Source organism: Mustela putorius, unplaced genomic scaffold, assembly GCF_011764305.1.
Source record: "Mustela putorius furo isolate JIRA1106 unplaced genomic scaffold, ASM1176430v1.1 tig00000083_pilon_pilon_pilon, whole genome shotgun sequence".
NCBI lineage: Eukaryota > Metazoa > Chordata > Mammalia > Carnivora > Mustelidae > Mustela > Mustela putorius.
The window spans coordinates 13,606,818-13,628,795 of record NW_025421273.1 but is presented as its reverse complement, the minus strand read 5'-3'; the positions used below and the strand labels follow the sequence as shown (position 1 = coordinate 13,628,795).

At 49.3% G+C, this 21,978-nt stretch overlaps 1 protein-coding gene across 6 annotated transcripts in view; it reads right to left on the bottom strand.

The window, feature by feature from the left end:
* The window catches only part of AFAP1 (actin filament associated protein 1), a 130,648-nt gene extending 110,731 nt beyond the window's left edge, over nt 1-19,917 (bottom strand). For 5 of the 6 annotated variants that reach the window (XM_045075285.1, XM_045075296.1, XM_045075299.1 and 2 more), the window contains exon 1: nt 19,652-19,917. The gene's annotated coding sequence lies outside the window, so the exon portion shown is untranslated. The remainder of the gene's footprint in view (nt 1-19,651) is intronic. The other variant, XM_045075316.1, reaches the window with a different exon arrangement.
* Between the last annotated feature and the right edge of the window lie 2,061 nt (nt 19,918-21,978).

Below are 21,978 nucleotides of genomic sequence, written 5' to 3'. Positions count from 1 at the left end.
ATACTGGACAATGTAAAATGTCCAGCTTGAAGGTTTGAAAAATCACAGGTCTGAGTATTCTTACTGTAAAACTCCTATTTCTGCCTATGGGGTCAGATACTATGGTCAGCATCACAAATAAGCCTAAACAACAATCTAAAACATATAATAAGAAAAACAATTAGCATGTGTGTCTACTGATTAGGATCTTATTTACCAACTATTGGGGGAAGAAAGGCCGTGACCGCAGACAGCTGAGATGGGACAGAAAACACGTGTGCTTCTGTCTACCGTCAGACATTAGGGTGGAAATTTAGACATTAAATATACAAATACTTCACGTTCACTGAAGGCAGGATCGTGTCATTCAAACTAACATCTAGAGTCGATGACAAAGATATGAAAAGGTGGCCACTTTATGGCCATTTCAGCCCTTCGGCTTTCTGACCTCCAGGAGTTAAGAGCCCATGGAATCGGGGCGTCTGTCTGAGTCAGATCATCAGTGCTTGGTTCTGCTTCGCCACTTTCCAGCTATGGGACTTTGGGAGGATCCCTCAACCGCATGGAGCTAACCACCCTCGTCATTCATTGGGGATAAACACCACCTCTCTCAGCCAGTGAAGCTGAAAGCGAATGCTTGCCCAGCTGCCTCCCGGGGCCCAGCACACGGTAACCCCCTCCATCAGAGGGGCTAGCCTCAGCATCCCACTGAAGTAAAAGCTTTCTTTTTCACTTCCCCAGCCTCTGCCTGCATGCCATCAGCAGAGAACATCGAAGAAAGAAGGAAAAACATTTTCTCAATTTTAAAAAAGAAATGTTTAAAACAAAACACAGCAGGGAGAGGCGAGGCGAGAGATTCCCTGACTGCCCTCATTACCCACCCCCTCCGCAGGGGACGGGGTAGGAAGCATCTCTGCTCAGAATGGCCTCTCCCCAGGTGTTCAGAAACCACCAACACCTTGAGATGGGCTGGCAGTGTGCTTGGGGTAGGACAGCTCCAAACTTCCTTAAAGAAACCACAGCACAGAAAGTGACCCACATAGGAGGTACCGACTGCTATAAATACTTGGTGGCAAACGCTGATGTCATGCTTTCTCTACAGGAGACACCCAAATAAAACTCGCCCAAACAGCAGAGAGGCGTTCAGCAGACACCCAGAGCCGTGACCACATATCTGATACTGCTCTGCTGCCGCAGCCCTTACGACCTCGCCACAGTGACCTCCAGCACCTGGCCCCAGTGCTCTGTGCTCCTCCCTCATCTTGTGAAACTTTCCTACCGTGCTGGTGTCATATGTGTGCCAACCATCACACTCCAGATCCCTGCTGCCCTGACCCCCAGCCCTACATCCAAACTCAGGGCCGAGTGAAACATCTGTTTGCAAGTGGGAATGAGCAGAAGAGTCTGACCTACCACAGCCAGCGACAAACTCTCGCAGCCACTCGGAGGCAGTCTAGTTCTGGGTGACCCCCCCCCCACACACACACACAGAACTAGAGAGGTGTTAGCACTGACCTTGACTCGGGTAGTTTGAAACAAGGGCCACTCAGTGTCAGACAAGCCATTATAAAACCCAAACCAGATCTCAGAAAAGTGTACAAGAGGTGGACAGTGTAGGGAAAAGGGCTATCCCAAAGGCCACCCAGCCACCTCCTCTCTGTGCCCCTTACCCCCCAGGAGACCCCAGGTACCTGGTGGTCTCTTGTCTACCCCATCCCAAACACACTTTCAGGAAAAGCAACTTGGACGGCACCCCACCCAGAATGTGATCAATCAATGAATGATTTGTGCAGTGAGTAAACGTCCTGTCACTTCAACTCAACAGGAATCCGTTCGAATGTATCATCCCTCTTGGAAACAATGCCGGGAGCTAGAGCGGGAGGCTTCTCTCTATGACCGTTGTCTCATTTGTAAAAGGATAAATGCAAACAGCACCCACACTCACCCATAGGGCTGGTGTGGAAAATCACATGACCCGGTTCGAGAACCGAGCCTAGCATAAAGGACCGGGCATGTTCGAATGCTCAGGAAAGGTCAGTTATCCTTAGCTACAATTACCCAGCACTCCACAGGCTAAGAGTCAGTTAGATCCATACGGATCATCACAGAAGAATGTCTCTCTGTACCACTGGGGTACGGGTGTGAGCAGTATGTATCAAATACTATTTATTTTTAAAAAATACCTTCAAAAGGTACATTTCTATTTGTGTGTACACTGGAAAAGATCCGGTTGGAAACATACCAAATACTAATAGTCACTACTCCCAAAGACAGTGAGTAAATAATCATTCGCCTTTTGCTTTTTGTCTCACTTAATGACTGAATTATTTCCCGTGGGCATCTCTTCCTTCTGTAGAGTTTTTTGGAGGAACTCACTGCCACTTTTCTGGAGAAGCCGGTTGCATCAGCAGGGCAAAGAGAAGATGAAGCAGATGGACCTGAAGTTGACCCAGGCTTGGCATGCACGTGCGCACCACGGGCCCAATTCCTATGCAAACAGACCACCGTCCCTCCACCATCTCTCTTGTGGCCTCACCGAAGACTTGGAGATTGACATTGTTCTAAGCAACCTCATACTTTTTGCATGTGTCTTCCTCAGAACAGTGGGGAGGTGTGGGGCCACCCACAACTCTGAGGGACTTGGCACCAGCCTGCCAAACTCCTCCAGGGTACGCACCTGCCCAGTGCCACTAGCTCGTACCTCTGTGTCTGAAATTGGATCGCAATGTCATTCCCGCCACACTCGGTAAAGTGCAGACAACAGAACAGTAATAACTATGCTGGAAGTTACCTTAGAACACATGCCATCGCCATTCTGCTTACAAAGACACGGATCCAGGAAGGGACAGGACACGCCTTTGCTAACTCACGAGTTAGCACTCGAAGTGGGGCAGAGCCAGGTCTCCTGACTCCCAGAAGAGTACGGGTGTGAAGTCCCACAACAAGTATGTGTGTGTGTGTGTGTGTGTGTTTAACATTTTTTTGAGAGAGAAAGAGAGACAGTGAGAGAGAGCATGAGAGGGGAGAAGGTCCGAGGGAGAAGCAGACTCCCCATGGAGCTGGGAGCCCCATGCAGGGCTTGATTCCGGGACTCCAGGATCATGACCTGAGCCGAAGGCAGTCACTTAACCAACTGAGCCACCATCCAGGTGCTCCAACTATTTGTGTGTTTTGCGGGCCTTGAAAGTCCTCCCCGATACAGAGGGTAAGCACAGTGTCTCTGGGACTGCCTGGCCCAGAGTCCTGAATGCCCATTGCTGGAAAAAACAGTGAAGTTCCATGACTTATTAAGACGATCTGTCTGAAAAAGAATGTAGCTGATGGGGAAGGGAGTGCACACAGATTACAATTAGTTCAGTGAGCAGAACAAACCAAAAAAATCTAAAACAATCCACCTGAGTAGAAAACTTAAGTCCAATAAACAAATTCAAGAGAGATCTATAACACTGGAAACACGATCGCTAAAACACAGAGCTATCAGAGAACAGTGCGCACACGTTAAGTACGGATCTAAAATGTCCATACTTTGGGAATAGGAGGGTTATTTGGAATTTGTCAGAAAGTCCCTTTGAAACAGTATTATTTAATTCCTACCAAAAAAAAAATATAAGTAAATGTCCATTTACACACATATACACATAGTAAGTTTGTATATGAATTAAATTGTTCAGTTCATATATTGGGAAGCGGGACAATATCAGAATTGTTATGCACAATTATTTTGGACGAAATTCATAGCATGCTAGGCAATGGTCCGTTATCTGGGGGCAAAACCAAGGGGCTTTACAGGCAGATTTTAGGCTGTCACTAGACTGGATAAAAGAAAGAAGGAAAAAGAGAATTTAATCATCAAGGGAGCAAATTTAATTGCTCAACTGTACTTGCTTCCCCAAACAATCTTGTAAGTCACTTGGAAAATATAATTAACTGAACACCGACAGCTGCTACAAGTCGAACCTATTCCTAACAAGGTTCCCTTTCTCTTACCAAGAAGCTGGAACCCCTCAAATGAATGGCCTAGACTTCACTCTTAGAATCAATCTGTATCAAAGGTTTGAGAAGTCAAGACAATTTTTTTTTAAAGAATTTATTTGAGAAAGAGAGAGAGCAAGCAAGCAAGAGAGCATGAGGTGGGGGAAGGACAGAAAGAGAGGGAGAAGCAGACTTCCTCCTGAACCAGGAACCGGATGTGGGATCCCAGGACCCTGGGGATCATGACCTGAGCCAAAGGCAGATGCTTCACCGACTAACCCAGCCAGGCGCCCCAAGAAGTCAAGACACTTTAGATATGTTTTGAGATTTAAAATCAGAAGAACCTACTAATGTTATTTTACCATCTGCACTGTCTTTTGAGGACTGTCTAGTCTCAATAAAAAAATTCTCACTCTGAAAATCCCCTCTGTGCGCGCACGCACGCACGCGCACACACACACACACACACACACAGGGCCTGTAATTCCAGGAGAAGGAGTAAAGAGTACATACTTATTAATTTGTCAATGGCAATGTATATTTTATGCCAGCTTGCCTCCAAAGAAAACACATTTTGAAATTTAAAAGGCTAAATTCAGGTCATGGCTTAGCCAGCTCTAGCAGACCAGGCAAATTCCCTAACTGCTCTTAGCTTCGGTCCCCTACTTTTTAAAATAGGCCTATTTTTTTTTTTAATCTATCTATTAGATTGTCAAAGAACAACCCGAGGACTTACCATGTTGTCGAGGGGAAGGAAATGGGCACCTTAGACAGTGACTGGGAGAGGATTAAACTGTCCAGCCCTAATGAACGGGAACCTAGCATTGCCCAATCAGAATTTCGGCAGCCCGGCTTCTAGAACCATCTCGCTAACATACTCATGCATAACACAGGGGTTATGTACAACGTAGCATGGCTTCTTGTTCCAACAGACTGGGAACAACCTCAACATCGAATAATAGTGTTCTGTTTTTTAAAGCAGACAAAATTATCCGTAAATTGACCATGCTCAGAAAACCCTCAAGGATGCAAACGCAGCTGGTCATGTGCTTATGGGAGACCCCGTTCACTCTCAAGCACCCTTTGAATGTTACTGTACTGCTCAGGTCACATGGTCAAAATCCAGGACCGAAGTAAACATTTCTAACCTGACTATACAAGAAATAAGGTACCTAGGAAGAGCTAACCCACAGTTCATGTGTTAATTCAATATTTCAGAGTTGTAAGAACGCCGGTGCAATTTTAACCAGAGTGTTGGGAGGGGGTCGTGGAGAGGGAGGACTTCACATCTCGAAGGATGGGCAAGGTTGGAAGAGGCAGGAGAGTGTGCGTCCTACGTGTAGCTCTTACACTGGGCTTCAGAGACTGGCTCACATGACCAGCTGGAGGGCAAGGTTGGCGACAGTGAGAGACAGAGGAGCCCAAACCTGTAGACGGTGCCTAGATCATGAAGGCCTTAAATGCCAAGCCAAGGAAACCGCCCTCTCTTAACAACGGAAAATCACAAAAGGGGTTTGTACAGATGAGGAATGTTAAAAGCAGGACACCATGCATGATTTATTCCTGATGTGGGGTAGGGTGCAGAGGGGTGAAGAAGCTGTCCTAATACAGACAGGACGTCATTGGGAGGACCTGAGTGATGGTAATAGGCCTGGGATCACCATGCTATCTCCATCTACAAAATCCCATGCCTTTATTTTACTAGCACATACAACTTCTATACAGATGACAGTAGTCTAAACCATGTCCATATTCATCATCTCGGGCCATAACAACAGAAGTTGATTTCTCCAGTTCAGGAGGCTGGAAGTCCAAGATCTCGGTGCCCGTCGAGAGCTTTTCCTGCGGAAAGCTCTACCCCTGGCTCGCAGACAGCCACCTTCTCACGGTGTGTCCACACCGTGCAGACCGCACACAAGCTCTCTGCTGAAGCTGGGAGGCCCATAACAGTGTCCTATCAATCACACTGAATCAGTAAATGAATGAATAGGAAAAACGGCAATCTGTATGTCAACAAGTCACTATTGTTTACATTTATAACATGTAAAGGCCAACTTAAAATTTCTGTGCTAATAAGAATGAGAAGCAGAGCTATATGAACATCAGTTATAAAAATATTTCCTTTTGGGGGGCATGTTTGGCCTTCCCTGAACCACACTGGCAGGTACACGGACTTTTACCCCTGCTTTGCCACCCAAAACGCTAGAGCATTTCCCTGCATTCCAGTTAATCAGTGTGATCAGGGGACTGACCCACAGTTCAATACCCTGGTACCAATCAAGGTGACAAAGCTCAACCTCACTGACCAGGCGGACAAGCCAAGACCAACCATGAAGGGCACAGGAGATGAGAAACACAGGGATGCGGACTAACCACAAAGTAATGACAAAGACCCAACCGCCGACAAGAGCAGATTTTTGTAACAACGAATGAATCTTGTAACCACACCAAGGGGACATTATTGAAGCCTTTCTATTGTAAATCTTGGCGGTAATGGTCCCACAGTTGACAGTCAGTGATGTCAATGTCAATGTAAAAAACTTCCTCCAGGGGTCATATTACAGCTACAAACTGACATATCTGGCATTTAATACTGTTACCGGTAAGAGAAAGATGAGAGACTGAGATATATATATATATAAAAAGACAACGAACAGACACACAGCCCACAGGAAGATCCTTACCCAGAGCAACCTGGCCCCTTATCCGCAGCAATCCACTCAGGGAACTGCCCCTTACCCACAGAGATCCATGCAGGGAACCTGCCTGCTATAAGCCAGATCCGCAGGAAGACAGACAGCCGGACAGACTGTCTCAAAGGACAATCCAGGAACCCAACAATGACCTCTGTGACCATCAGCCAGGACTGGATTGATACCGGACACCTTCCCTGGTTTCTGTCCCGCCTTGGACTCAGGACCAACCCAAGAAAGCCAAACCTGCTCCCCTCACCAGCCACCTGGGATGGCCCCTTCCATCGGGCTCACCTGACAGCCCCCTTTCCTCCTCTGGGAAGCTTCCCTCCCCATTGCTCTGCCTGCCTCTGGGTCTCTGCCAACTGCAGGTGGATGACCCCCCTGCTCCAGCCAGCGCTGGGTACACAGCTTTGCCTTTCACATATGTTTGCTCTTTATCTATTTCCATAAGAAAAGTCTTAAACCAGGGGCTTTTCTCCAGGTGGTCACTCTGTAACTTGGAAGCGTGATGCGGCATGTCCTAAGTCTGGAGACCCTTTCCACAAAGCCCCATGTTTTGGGGTTCTTAGTCCCTCCCTCACAACCATGGAAGTGACCGGGTATTGAGGCAAGTTCAAGGACTTTGGATTAAGCCCCAGAGTTCATCAGCATCTCACTTTTCCACTTAACAACTGTGCAACTTTGAGAAAGTCCCTTAACACCACTAAGCTTCTGTCTTCATCTTTTTTTAAAAAAGATTTTATTTATTTATTTGTCAGAGAGATAGAGTACAGGCAGGCAGAGTGGCAGGCAGAGGGAGAAGCAGGCTCCCTGTAGAGCAAGGAGCCGGATGTGGGACTTGATCCCAGGATGCTGGGATCATGACCTGAGCCGAAGGCAGCCGCTTAACCAACTGAGCCACCCAGGCATCCCTCTGTCTTCATCTTTAATAAAAATGGTAATTACTCCTCAGCTTGTACATAAAGAGGTTCACACACACTCCCAACTGTGGGCACCCTCATCCCTGCCCCCCTGTCCCCCAGGGTGAACAGTAAGATGCTTCAGGATAAGGCTGATGGCCCCTCACCCAGGCCCCTTTTCATCAATGATGTGCGATGGCACCCAGACTCTCGGAGCATCACCAAAACACAGCATTTGTGTCCACTCTGCAACTTAGGTACTAGTTGTTCTAACTCACACCCACTGATTCATAATTAGGAATTGATTTCTCCAAGCTCGGGTGGAGACTCTGGTGTGCTCTACTCACTCCCTCTTAAATCCGCTTCAGAATCACAAACAAAACTTTAATGGCCCATGCCATTCCGGGCACCTTTCCTGGGGAGCTTGAGCCCAGACACGGTGCTGGGCAGCCTGGGCTCCTTCACCCAGCATGGATGTGCTGCCCCACCAGCAGCTCGGGAAGGCTGCACCATCCAGCATGAGCTGTGTGTACCCGACCCAGGAGGTCCTCAGGTTTGCAGGTGGCTGCAAACCAGGGATGCAAATTTCACCAACAGTGACGAATCCCGCGGCTCTGTGACGATACTTGCTGTGCAAGTCAAAGGCTCCCATGTCCACCCCTGTGCTGTTGCAGCCGGTATCCCCAGGCTGGGTGACATTCTCCACCAGGGTGCACCTGAGTCAAAGCTGTGACTACCCCCAATAACTCCAGCCATGCCATCCCACTCAGCAACCCTCCGCTAGTCCGCACACCTCGCGCACACAAAGCGCTTCAGGTTCATTGCCTAAAACACCTGATCCCCTAACCAAGAAGGCTGTGTTGCCACATCATCTTAGAGGCTCACAGAAGTTACAGACGAGCCCAAGATTCTACACGGCTCATCAGCAAGTGGCAGGGCCAGATGCCAGCCCAGGTCTGGGGGCCCGTGTCTTGGCCATCACCCCTGGCTGCTCTCCCCAAGCTCCATGGGCAGCCAACAGACGGCCAGCATCTGGAGGCTTTAGAAATGCCCTCCACGGTGGTACAAGGAATGGTTCAGTATCAGGGAGGCCGGGTGTGGATCCGTAGGACCCCTCTGTTCTCTGAGGCTATCGCACCCAGAGGGCGGGCTAAATATCACGGGCGGTGGCCCTCATGCACAGTACAGCAGCTTCCTTTGTACTCCCCCAAATTCAGGGGCAGCTGGCATGCGGGGTCCAGGCATGATGACCTTCTCTGGACCTCGCCTGACAGGTGTCCAGCCGGGTGGGTGGCCCAGGCTCTTCTCTCATGGCCCAGGCTGGCCCAATCTGCTAGACTCTGAAGACTCACCACATTCATGACACAGAGAAGGCTCCCTTGCTCTGGTCCATTCCTGCCCTGCACTAAAAGTACTGTGAATTCGGGAAAAGCCATCCAAGTCAGACCAACTACCTGGAATCTTCAGAGGGCCAAGAAAGCCTCTGGGAACCCCACTGCTCCTCCACAGTCCACCTCCAAACCACATCCTTTGAGGCACCATGCCCCCCACCCCTGCTAATGTCCCAGAGCATCTGGTTCCCGCCTCTGCCAGCATTTGTCACAAGCCCCAGGAGCCAACCAACACACATCTGCCCCTCTCCCCACGCAGTTGGACAGGCCGCCTAGGCTGGGACTCCTGCTCCCAGATGAGGCATGCTCACTGCCACATGGCTGACACAGGGAGTGCAGGGGGCACGGACACTGAGGACCCATCCATACCCCAAGGAACACCCTGAAGGTCAAAGGCAGCAAGAGCCACAGGGCTGCCAAGCAGGAGTTGCTGGCACCGTGAAAAGCTCCATTATGACAGGTCCTGGGCACATCAGTCAACTCTCAGCCAAGCCACCAAGGAGATAAAAAGGCCTCATAGCATGGAGTCAGGAGTCAGGAGCCCGGGCTTTGCCTTGACATTTGAATTCCACTTACCATGGGATCTTAAGCAAGTTATTCAGGGTCTCCTCCTCTCTGGTGTTTAAACTGAGATGCAACTGACAAACAACAACGGATGAGTCTGAAGGATAGGACATCAGGGTTTGCTACGTGTGTATATCGGGACATGATCCCCACGCTAAGTCTAGTCAATGTGGATCATTCCTAAAGCATTACCAGCTTTTCTTCTACGTCACACAGACTGCTAACTCTAGTCCCCAGGACTCCCATCTCGTTTTGTCGCCTGCAAAATGGGGACATTACCTACCCCACAGAGTGGCTACAGAGACAAAGCAAGGTACGGATGGAAAGTGCTGAGCACAGTGCCCTGGGCACAGTAAGCACTCAGCCCACAGAAGAGGTAGGGATGGGGGAGTGATACAGGACCCCGAGCTTCTCCAAAGGTCCTACAGACGAATGTTGAAATTCCTATGTTGAATGTTCCTATGTTGAAATTGAACCCCCAAGGGGATGGTCTTAGGAGGCAGGGTCCTCAGGAAGCCACCAGGTCATGAGGGTAGAGCCACCCTAAATGGGATTAGTGCCCTTATAAAGGGGACTCCAGAGCTCCCTGCTATCCTTCCATCACACAAGTGCAGTGCAAGAAGATGTCATCTATGAGCCAGGAGGATCCACGCCACATACTTAATGGGCCAACACTGACCTTGGACTTCTGGTCTCCAGAACTCCAGATTTAAATTCTGGGGGTTTACAAGCCACTTGGTCTTCAGTCTTCTGCTATAGCAGGCTAAAAGGTCTAACATAGAGGGTCATGCCTCCAGAATAGGAAAACTGAAATAACCCATCTGGAGAAAAAAAAAAAATCAAGTAACTTAGTAGGACCTCCCAATATACAAATCTGAATTAATTGGGAAGAGGGGATTTTCACAAAAAAATATCATGCCAAGTGTCCTCAAGATTCACCCTGATTGTCACTTTCACTTTTGTTTCCACATCAGAGAGTTAACATAACTGAGAATTGCGTGCTCTAAATGTTCTGGAAAACCCTTTACTTTTCAAGAGCCACTCTCCATGTAGGGTTCCATGCATTCTCCTTTCTTCTTTGGACATCTGTCACACAGGTCTTCATCAAACACCTCTCTACCACCAGGAGGCCTGTGTCCTGCTCCCAATAAGCCATTTCTTTTTTTTTTTCTTCTTCTTTTTAAAATTTTTTATTTTTTTATAAACATATATATTTATCCCCAGGGGTATAGGTCTGTGAATCGCCAGGTTAACACACTTCACAGCACTCACCAAAGCACATACCCTCCCCAATGTCCATAACCCCACCCCCCTTCTCCCAACCCCAATAAGCCATTTCTGTACACTGCTTATGCTAGAAAGTTCCAGACTAGCCGACAGCCCCAAACCTAGCCAACAGCCCCAAACCTAGCCCTACCCACCATGGCTAAAAATACCCCTAGTTTGTGGCACCGTTACCTAGGGTCCAGAACAAGAATCCAGCATTACTACTCCTTTTTTCTTCTCCCAATATTTTTTATGGTTAAAAAAGACCTCGAAAAGGAGCTTTCTCAAGGTTGCCTGCCACCAGCAGTGCCGCACACCATACATATGGGCATGATCAACTAGGAGTGTGCCAGGCCAAGTAAAAGGGCACAAGGATTTCCAAACTCTTAACTCATTGATGGCAGCCACACACAGAGTACTGAATGGACGTGCTTAGGTTTATGAAGCGGAGGGCAAAATTTAGCTGCGACATGCATAGACGGGAAAGAAATGTGTTTGAAGAGGGTGTTTGGAAACATACAAACACTATGTCTCATGCCTCCAAGGACTGAAAGGTAACCTTTCTTTTTCCATATTGAAAAACAGATAATGGGCTGAAAGGGAGTTTTTCTCTCAGAATGCAGTAGTGTCATAAACAATTATCAGATATGCCAGGCTTTGTTAGATAATCACACTGAGAAGCCATGTAAAAATAAACCTTTCTTCCAGGATGTCTAAGGCAATAAAACCCCATCTGACCACATCCTCAAAACCAGAAAGGATGGTGCTGTAAAAAATATATATTTGGGGGGGGGGGGGCTATAAAGGAGTTCCTAATACTAAAAAAAAAAAAAATGTATATAGCAATAAAAAGTCACAGGAGGGTTTGGAGAAATCTTCCAAAAAGGCAATCAGAGACTAAGAAGTAGGTAAATAGAAAAGTGCAGAAGACCTGTCGGGACATGTGAGCTCAGAATAAAGGGTGGGGGTCCACAGATGGGGCAGGACCACTAAGTGCCCAACATAAGGAAAAAAAACAAGACCCCCATCATGATGTGACCATCACAAAATTTCCAAACACCAGGAAAAAACAAGGGTCTAAAAGATTATGCAAAGGAATATGTGGGTCACCTACAAAGAAAAGGCTTTGGACACATCGACTGTCCCATTGGAACTTGAATTCTGAGCAGAGTCTTCAAAATTCTGCAGGAAAATTATTTCTAGCCCAGAATTCCTTTTTTTTTTTTTTTAAAGATTGTATTTATTTATTTGACAGACAGACAGAATGCAAGTAGGCAAAGAGGCAGGCAGAGAGGTGGGGGGGGGGGAGCAGGCTCCCCACTGAGCAGAGAGCCCAACTCAGGGCTAGATCCCAGGACCCTGAGATCATGACCTGAGTCAAAGGCAGAGGCTTAACCCACTGAGCCACCCAGGTGCTTCTCTAGCCCAGAATTCTATACTCAGACAAATGGTCAATTATATGCGAGAATGAAATATTTCAACATTATACAAGTTCTCAAAATATATATATATCTTCAACAGCTACTGGTAGGTATGCTCCACCAAAGTAAGAGAGAAAACTAAAAAAAGGAGGATTCTAGCTTAATCCAGGAGAGAGAAACTCTCAGGGTGATGGGGAAGATCTAGGAGGAGAGTCACAGTAGGCCTAGCAGGCAGGCAGTAGAGAGGAAAGGCAGCAGGATGGGAAGTTCAGAAGAATTATACCTGGTGGGTGTGGATGTACTGAAGGGAGACTGACACTTCTCCGGTGAGGGGTGATAAAGGACAGATACAAAGAACACTAAGCAAAACAAACTCTAGGAAAAAGAAAGGAAATGTAATCAAAATAGTACCCAACATCTCAGCTGGGAATAACATCTCCACAGTTGTCCTAAGTGCTGCTAAACTCTCCAGCAAAACCTTTAACGTAATCACACACAGGACAGGGCAGAAAGAGGTAGTAGCGGGAGGCGGCGGTAGGATAAGGGACCCAGATGGGCTTCTAAATAGTAGGATGTTTCACACACACCAGATCTGAAGGAAAGAGCTGAAGCTTGAAAATGATGGCCTCTGAGGAGCAGGAATCAGGGTGGAGAAGGGCAGGGTAGATGATTGCTGTGTTTTCATACTAAGTCTCACAGAATTTTTCACTCTTAAAAGTATGGGCCTGTAGAAGAACTTTGTTCTTCAAAATGAGTATTAAATTTTTAAACAAAATCTGATACTTGAGCGGCAGGACTATCACACTGAGTGGTGTGTGAAGCCTTCCAGAACTCAACCCCGTTGAAAATGAATGGCAAAGCTGGAACTCCTCTCCCTGCTAAACACACACACGGGCACAGACACACAAAATGTTTGTCCAGGGTCTCAGGCAGTTCATAAATTCCTGGAGGCCAGCTGGAAAGTCTTAGAATTCTAGATTCTGCTTTCTTACAGGAAGTTTATTTCAAATCAGAGCTTGTCATTTGTTGTAAGGGGAAAAAAAAATCCTTATGAAAAAGGATTAAAAACAGCCACATGATCAAATGAGGTCACACTTGGTCTTAAATACTTGGTGATCATCACCAGTTGTCTCCTTGATCAGCCAGTGCACCTCATTCCTGATTATCAGTGAAAGTGAAAACTTTGTTTACTAGGCTTTGCCTCAGCCTTGAAACAGACTCTCTAAAACTCAGGAATGTGAATCCCCATTGGGTTGACTCAGCTGTTTCCATTCTAGAAATGGACGTGGAATCCTGCACTCTCTACCCCATGAGGACAGAGTCCTTCGTGTAAACCTTGAAAAGGTAAGGCCCGCACCCCAAGGCTGGTTTTTCTAATGGAGGAATTCCTCTGTTGACTTCTTGGCAAAACTTCTCTGATCAGAGTGGACCACTTAAGTAGCCCAAAGCCCAAAAGTTACTATGCCTTTGACTGACTTGACTCTAGGGCTGTGAATCACGCCCACAGCTCAACAGTGAAGCAGAACCATCTTGTCACTTAATAGGGATCTTAATGGTCCTATCAATGGGCTTAAAATTTTGGTGCGTTCCTTAATTTATGTATCAATTAGGGTAACGGTCACAACTTCATTGGCTGCTGTCCTAAATGGATCAGCGAACTGTGGAAGGCAGAACAACAGTCCCCAAAGATGTCCCTAACTCTGGAACATATGAGTATGTCACATTCACAGCAAAGGAACTTTGCCATTAGCCTTAGATGGGAAGGTTATCCTGGCTTATCTGGGTGGGCCACATCAGATCACGAGGGCCCTTAAAAGCCAAGAACTTTCTCCAAGTAGAAGAGATGTGACAGAAGGGGAAGTCAGAGAGCTTGGGGCAGGCTTTGGGGGTCCCTGCTGGTTCTGGGCCTGGTGGGCTGTGCGCAAGGACCAGAAAGAGGCCTCTAGGAGCTGTGGGCGGCGCGCCGGCTGACAGCCAGAAAGGAAACAGGGGCCTCATTCCAACGACTGCAGGAACTGTATTCGGCTGATAATCTGCACGAGCTTGGAAGCAATTCTTCCCCAGATTCTCCAGGACAGAGCGCAGCCCTGCCCACACCTTGTTTTTTGCTGAGTGAGGCCAGAGTCAGACTTTTCACCTAGAGAACTGTGAGATAAGGAATCTGTGTCATTCTAAAGCCACTCAGTGTGTGACACTTTGTTCCAGCAGTCACAGGCGCCCAAACACCCCGCAGAGTGCCTGTCCCCCGGCTGACCTTCAGAAAGAGTAAAGTGACTTGCAGTCGACAGACAGTAATGGCCATCCAGACATTAGAGATTTGTTCTGACAAATGCCGATTCAGGGAATTGAAAAGTGCCCAGAACATTCTGAAAGTTTAGATTTGGGGTAACTCCAGCCCCGACACTCTCCTCTGGACCTCTGGACCTCTGGCCACACTCACCGCACTGCATGGTGCTGAGACCACGCCCAGGTCTCCTGCCCCACCCCCCTGGACTGTGGAGCCCCCTGCCCTTCATGCTCCAGTCACGGTGTCCCATCTCGTATGTCCACACCTACCATGGGACTTGGGCGCATCACAGGTAACCCATGTTAATGTTTGTTGAGCTGCATGATGGTATAATTTAATATCTGTGCATAAAGGTGGATTCTTAGAGCGGAAGTGCTGTGTTTTATGAGCCGCTGTACCCCCTCCATGCAGAGGCAGGCGCAGCTCAGAGGCACTGAGCAGTTGGCAGAGAGGAAGCAAAGGCAGGAGAGAGAGAAAGAGACCCTGAGAAGTACTGCACATTCTCCAGAGTGGGCTGGCCAGAGTGGGGAAGGCTCAAGAAACCCTGGAGTTGACTGATGCCTGCTGCTCCCTCGAGCCGGGTAGCTCTGATGTGAGCTGGTGAGCACTGGCTGACCTTGACCTCAGAATGCCTATTGCCTCCCCCCACACCCTGCTCAAATGCATTAAAGGAGCACACGTGGGATCACACAAGCTGAAGAGATCAAGGCTACATCCCACACGTGCTGTCGTCCCGCTTACAAGTGATGAACGGTGACTCAACATGACATTGCCGCACAAGGCTGAAGTATCAAATACTGGCCCATGAAAGGTGAAAAACAATCCTAAATGAAGTTGCCTATCACAGCACCCACTAAGGACCAAACATTTAGAGATCTAAGAACAACCTGGGTTCATTCAATTGCGCATGAAGCATTTTTTTTTTTTTTTGGAAAATCCTGGGCAATGTATTATTTTACAACTTAACAAATTGCACCACGTCCCTGATTTCATTTCATCCCCAGGACAACCTCTTGAGCTACACAGAAGAGACATAACTAACAGCTGACTCCTTTTTACTGCTGGGGGAGCTGAAGTCCAAGACGCACTTGGACTTCATGAACTGGGGGTCTAGTTCACATCTCCTGCCCAAGAGAACCAAAGGGAGTGGTCGTCACTATGTCACTTGTCTATATCCTGCCAACAGGCAAAAAGATTTTGAGGTAGCCTGTGATAACAAGCATATACATGATGAGCACTTTAAAATTAAAAAGGGAGAAGAAAATCCATGTGGTGAGTGATATGGGGCTTGGGGTGGAAATTAGGCTAGAACATCAAAGACTGACTTTGAGGCAAAGTCCTCCTAAAAGAAGCAGCAGCAGCAGCAGCAGCAGCAGCACCATCAATCCTTGAAAGCAGGTGAATGAGGCTTCGTATTAGGGCTCCTGGGTCAAAGAACAAGAGAGGACAGCTTTGAAATGCAGAGTCCAAGCTCTGCCATCTCTAACCCCGGGCATTCGATTCCATAGGAGACCCCTCTTCATTGAAACTGCATAAAGATCCAGCCAGCTATGAATGAAATGGTCATCTCAACACAGAAAAAGCATTAACTGGTTAAGTTTCGGTGGGAATATCAAAACATCCTAAGAAACACACAAAGAAGATCCAGCTGAGTTTATGAAGGCCTCTCCTAAAATAAAATTGTGAACAAAACAAACCACGTACAGCATGTAACAAAGCACTTTTAAAATTTATTTTTTATTTTTTTATTTTTTCTTTTTAATTAGGAAAGGATGCGAACCAAAAAAAGGACAAAACTCCTACTGAGTTAAGTGAAAAATCCTAATTCGGTGGTATTGCTACCAGACAGTTTATCCTATTTTTAATCCCTGCAATCACTCAAATAAGAATGGCAGAGAAAACTACCTATCCTTTCTACAGACAGACATGGGGCTTTCAGGAAACCAAGCCTGCCAAATTCCCATCTTACGAAACAGAGAAAATAGAGAGGAGATTTATAGTTTAAAGGATTATTACTATATTCCTTAGAAGTGGAGTTTCCTTTTAGGCCATTGAACATAGGACATAATTTTCTGCAAGCAACAATTTTAAACTGTGCTTTAAGCCATCATATAAAGTCACACACACCTACTCGAGGCACTCTCCAAATTCCACTTATTTCAGACTCCCCAAATTAAAAAACTCTGTGAGAGACTGGGACGTACAGAAGCCCACAGTTGGCTGCCTTCATATGACACTCAGAAGTTCAACGAAATGCTCCAAACCAGAGTTCTGCACCCAATGACTTCATTAAGGAAAACATCAAACCGATTTGATACAATGCAGATGTTGCAAGGACAGCATAATTCTAAAGAACAGGCAAGACCATCTTGAAATGTTGCTTCAATTTTCATCATATTCTCCTGTCCTTACATTTGAGACAAAGTGTACACCCACGCACCTAAACTTCTGGAAGAAAAAGAAAAGAACTTCTACTTCTGGATCTCTATTTTCACAGATCTCCATTATGTCTACACTCCTGCTACGAGGGCTTTCCTTCGCTCTATTAGGTTAAAAGCTTGGAAGGTTTAGGACTAAGAAGATTCTTCCCCCGTGTTAAGACTCTCAAAGGTGAAGAAAGTGAAACCCAGAATGGGTAGCTTTGCAGGAACCAACAGTACCTTGAATTCTGGAGACAGAATGAGACCAAATGAATGCTAATGAAGAACGCTGTACTCACTTGTGCAGCAAATACTAGGAAGTGACGACAAATATTATTCTAAAAACCATTCTGAGACTTGAAGAATCACAGAATGGTGAAGAAATAAATCACATGAACTATCTAACCATGGTATAGGGAAAAAAAAAAACACCCTCCCATTTAAATATGCCTCTTCTCAGCTCTGGATACAAACTGTGCCCATCTTTATCAATCCACTACAGCTAACCACCCAGTCCTCAAAGACCATAGCTCTAGAGAGCAGGACATAAGATCTCAGGGAAGACTTCCAAGAGCAGGCGTCACCTAAACTGACAGGTAAGAATGGGTAAGACGACCTAGGACAGCAGCTGTAGGTGGGGGAGAGGGGAAGAGCTGAACACAGGGGAGGATCTCCGTGCTAAGTCTGGACGATGTAAAAGCAACAACTCCATTATTACATTTTTGTCTGGCACTCCTGTTACTCATATGCCATCTTGTTCACAACGATTGTGAACAAAACAAACCACCATATTTGGATATTAGAACTACTACTGCCTATGCCTCAGTCTTCTGTCTTGGACCAGAACAAAACATCCTAAAAGGAAGAGGCTGCCTTGTTCAACTTTGAGATCCCCAAGGAAGAGAATCATCCCTGAGGCATTGTAGGTGTTTCCCCTTTATTTAAGTGCTGAAAGATACAGAGCCTGCAAGACAGTATCAAGTCTTGACATCAGGCTGAAATCTGAGTTTCCCCATCCTCAACCTCACTCTCCCTATCCCTTTGTCAACTTGACCTCTAACTGTAAATGCCTTGGCCTCATTCCGTGGGTGTGGATTCTCCTCCTTCAAATGCATTTTCCAGCCCGCCAAATTCTTGCCAGAGTTTCCTCCAGTCTCCAGGCTCGCTGAACGCTGCAAAGTTAAATCTGGCTTTAAATATTTTTTTTTCTTCCCAATCCTAACGGAAGAAATCAAGAAGCTCAGGGCAGAGGGGCTGGGCTCCATCCAATCAGAGCCGGCTCTCACACTGCAGCAGGAAATGGGGCGGCCTGACGCGTGGTCCCCAGGCCGGTGACAGCCCTGCCATTCCCCTAGCCCGGGGCGGGGCCGCTGAGAGCAGTGGGTTCTCCGAGAAGGTCGCTCTCCTTTCCCCTCATTTGGCAAAAAACCAAACAAAAACAAAAAAACAATAAAAGAGAGAGTCAGCTGTTTTAACCAGGCCAACTGCGCCCCCATGCACAACCCGCTACACCCCTGCCAGGCTCCACTACATGCACAAGGACCCCCTCACCATACAGACCACCGCCCACAAGCCCGCACAGGCGCAGGGTGTGGGGCGGGGGGTAGTGGTGGTGGATCACACCCCTACAAACCCGGAGAAGGGGAACAGGGCCAGACTTTCCCAACTCGCAGGGTGGCCAGGACACCAGGAGCGCCGTCCCACGCACGCACGGCCAGGTTGGCAACGCTTTCATGTAACCATCATGGGGTTGGGGAACAAGAGAAAGAGCCTCTCACTCTCAGGGTGGCCAGGACCCCCACAATCAGAGCCCATGCAGTCATCCTCAATGAGACAGCCTGGCACACCCTGGGGGTAAGGAAGACGGAAACAGTCTCTCCCACTCGCAGGCGGTCTGGGATTCCCCACGCGCAAGGACCCACGCAGAGCTACCTTCACAGACACACTGAACCAGCCACACTATCGGGAAGCGGGAACCGAAACAGTGCCCCCACTCTGAGTGATCAGAAGCACCGCGCGCGCATTCACGCGAGGGTCCATAGAGGGTCGCAGGGGGCGCGCAGCCCCCTCGGTGCGCCCCCCGCCCGAGCGGAGACAATGCCCGGGCGCCCAGATGCGCGATGGCCCGGCCAGTCCTGGTCCCCAACCTACTAGCGCTCAGGGCGGCGGCCGCCTCCTCCCGCAGCGACCCCGCGATGGCCCCGCTTGGACATGCCACACCCGCCCTTGGGACCCCCGCCGCCCCCGGGTCCCTGGCGCCTGAGACCTCCACCGACCCAGGACCCTCGTCCAACCTCGGGAGCCCTGCCGCCTGGGACTCCGTCCTGCCGCTGGACCTCCACTTAGCCCTGAAACCCCGGCCGGGTCCGCGGACCCCCACCCAAACGGAAACCTCGCCCAACTCGGGACCCCCGCCGGACCCGGGACTCCTGCCACCTGGGACTTCCTCCAGGCCCAGCCTGGCCGCTCTGCCCCGGGACCCCCGTCCAGCTCCTGGACCCCGTTCGGCCACGGGACTCCCGTCCAGCTCCTGGACCCCCACGGGCCCTGGCCCCTCCTCCGGCCGCGGAACCCTGCCCGCCGCGGACCCCGTTCAGACCTCAGACCCGACAGGTGCTGGCCCCTCTCCCGCCCCGGACCGCGTCCAGACCCGAGACCCGTGTCCACTCCCTGGACCCACACAAGCCCTGGCCCTTAGCCCTACCCCGGACCCCTGCCGGTTCCGGACTCGGTCCGGTCCGGCCCCGCCGCCTCACCTCAGGCCACCGCCTCGGCGGCACTCGCTCGGGGCCGAACGAAACAGAGCCTAGCACCTGGAGGAGCCGCGGTCGCCGCAACAATGGAGCCCTGGGGCGGGGCCGCCTCCGCCGCCGCCTCAGCCCGACTCCGGCTCGGGATCGGACTCGGGCTCCGGCTCCGTGCAGAGCAGCAGCCGGCGCCAGGCTGCGGCCAGGCTGGAGCACCGCGCAGGCGCACACGTCCCCCTCAGCGCCCCTTCGCCCCGCCCCCGGCGGTGCCCAAAACTCGGGGCCCGCCCCCAGACCAATGGGGAGGGAGCCGCGCGCAGGGGGCGGGGCCGGGGAAACAAAGGAGGGGGCGGGGCCACGCCGGGGCGGGGCTCCGGGGCTGCGGGGCTCCGGGGCTGCGGGGTTGCGGGGCTGCACAGCCCATGGCCGAATTCACGTCCCCACCTGGGAGGGCCGAGCGTATTGTCCACTCAGAATCGGCTCAGCAGGCAGTGCTCACCCCAAATCCCAAACTCAGGTGTGTAGGGTTGGCCTGGATTACAGAAAGGGAAACTGAGGCCCAAGGAGCGAGATCACCTGCTACCCCAAGTCACATAGCCCCCCTGTTCACTCATTCTTTTATTCATTGCAAACATTTTAGCAGCACAGAGGATATGCGTTAGGAGTGGCATAGAGGCAAAAATCCACAGAACGAGAGATTTCTGGGGGTCACTTTAACGCATGATAAAAGAGCCAGGTGCCAAGCTCTTGTTCTTCCTACCTCAGAGTCTCTGTGGTTTTGCTATTTTGCACCTGAAAGGCCCTCCTTTCCCCTCCTGTCACCCGCATCTATTCAAGTGTGGATCATCTCGAAAACCTGTGTCCTCGTTGTATTTTATCTTTCAGCATTGTCGGAGACAATGCTAGTTTCTGGGTTTCTGTCTATGTAACCCATCCCTTGCTGTGCCCAAGCCCTGCATTTTGGAGTGTTAGGGTAACCCATGGCTGGGGCCATGCCGTCCTATCTGCCATGAACTCTCTTAACCAGGAAATCCCATGCTCTTCCAGGCTACATACTGTGGAGATCGCTAGGTCTCTATCTCCAACCCTGCTTACTCTCTCCCAGATCCCCTGCTGGATGCCCACCAGGCACCCCTAGCTTCTCATGGCCAACACAAGTGCTTTATTCAACACTTCCAAACAGCTTCTCTGCATTCTTCCTGTTCTCAGTAAGGGGCCTCCATCCACACAGTTGCTCAGGCTAAAATCCGAACTCCATCTTCGGGTGCTTTATGTCCCTTGCTCTCCCAGGCAATCCCTCTCTGCATTTCCACCTCCCTAACAGCAGTGGCTGGAGTTTCCTGTCTGAGTGGTCCTCCCCACACCCCACCCCACTCCCGCCAACCACCCTCAGTGAAGTGTGACCTCTCCAGGACAAGGCAGGACTCTGACTCATTTTTGTGCATAGAACGGAGCCTGGTGCCCTTAAGGTACTGGGTGTGTGTGGGGGGGTGGGGATCAGGTCCCATCTCCCTGCACATGCAGACACACACACACACACACACACACACACACACACACACACACCACTGAAAGCCTGACTTCCGAACTGATTTGCCAAACAAAGTCCTTCATGAATGGGTCCCTCCTCCTCTCCAGCCAGGACCCTGCTGTGGTTGGGGGATGTCTTCAGAGAATAGGAAGATACTATCCCAGGGAGCAAAGTAGTTACTACAAAGGAGGGTCACTCCAGGCCACAGACCTTGGCACATACTGCCCTCTGCCTGATACACTTTCTCCCTGTACCAGCCAGCTCCCACTGACCCTTCCAGCCTCTCCCTAAATGTCACTTTTCCCAGGAAGGCTTTGTAACCACCCCTACACCAGGCACAACTGTGACAGACCCATCATCAAAAAGCTAGGCCCCCTATCCTGCAGGCCCACAGGTGTAAATTCAGGCATCAACCTGAATGATCCTGGGAGTGGATTCTTCCCGAACAAGGGAGGATGAAACCCGGCCAATAGGTTGAACAAAGCCTGAGCAGAGGACCCAGCCAGCACGTAACCCAGAACCAGAATTAACAGTGTGCGCACTGTTTTAAGTCCTTACATTTTTCGTTATTTCTTCTGAAACAACAAAGAACTAATACCGGGTCGCCTCCCCAGACACACATTCACAGCTCCCTGTACGTCCCCTCTGGACTTCATCACAACCACCCTCTTGCCACCCACGCTGAAAGCCCTGGAAGAATAGGAACGGGACATGTCTTCCTCACCCTGTGCTCCAAATGCCCAGCACAGTTCTGGTCCAGGGCTGTTGGCTAGAGATAGACCAATCAGTCAACTTGTTGGCTGGC